The sequence below is a fragment of the Egretta garzetta genome, unplaced genomic scaffold (genome assembly GCF_000687185.1).
Source record: "Egretta garzetta isolate BGI_Z169 unplaced genomic scaffold, ASM68718v1 scaffold163, whole genome shotgun sequence".
NCBI classification, from domain to species: domain Eukaryota; kingdom Metazoa; phylum Chordata; class Aves; order Pelecaniformes; family Ardeidae; genus Egretta; species Egretta garzetta.
Window position 1 is genome coordinate 4,774,405 of NW_009259308.1, and position 787 is coordinate 4,775,191.

A 787-nucleotide genomic window follows, 5' to 3' on the forward strand; every position below is an offset into this window, starting at 1 on the left:
GCCCGCCCCGGGGCCGCCCTGCCGGGAAGGCTCCTGCCTGCGCGCCCGGGGGGTGCTCCGAGCCCTCCGTGAAACCGGACGAAACGTTTCATCCCTGAAAGGAGAGGAGGAGGCCGAGCTGTTTTCGCGTGTCCCGGCCTCTTCCCATTTTGCCGAAGCTCAAGGAAACAGGGATTTTATTGAACCTGGAGTTCAAGGGCGCTCCCTCTCACGTTTTGCCGCCTTAATAAAGTTGCGAAGCGCCTACTTCTTCAGCTTGCTTACCAGATCTCGAATTAATAAAGTTTACTTAGTTACTTAAATAGATTAAATGTCACATTTTTAAATGGAAGGGGAAGGTTCTACCTTACTGACCTATTTTTCATTTCTGATTTAGAAAAAGGCAAGATTAGCATGGATATTGCATTTTCAAGGACCTCGCCACTATTAAATAGACTGTTAAGTGCATTTTATGGCTGAAGAGTCTGTTCCCAGTTCAGTCTGGAAGACGTGCTAAGTTCATCTCTACCTGCTACATTGAACATTCACTGACTAAAATACTTTCTGTGGATGTAATACCTATGCTCTGTATCTTTTAAGTACATAACGCTTAATGTTTTAGGACTAGTAAAACGTAATTCAATAAAAGTCCCTGGAACAGAAGTGTTGGCTCTCAAGAAAACTTGGATCACGAGTGTTTGGCCAATTGCCCCAGTTCCCGGATGGGTGAAGAGGTGAGATCAAGGGAAGGGTGGCTGCAGGAGTGGCGGAGCGGCTGCGGGGATGACACGGACGCGCACGGCTCCAG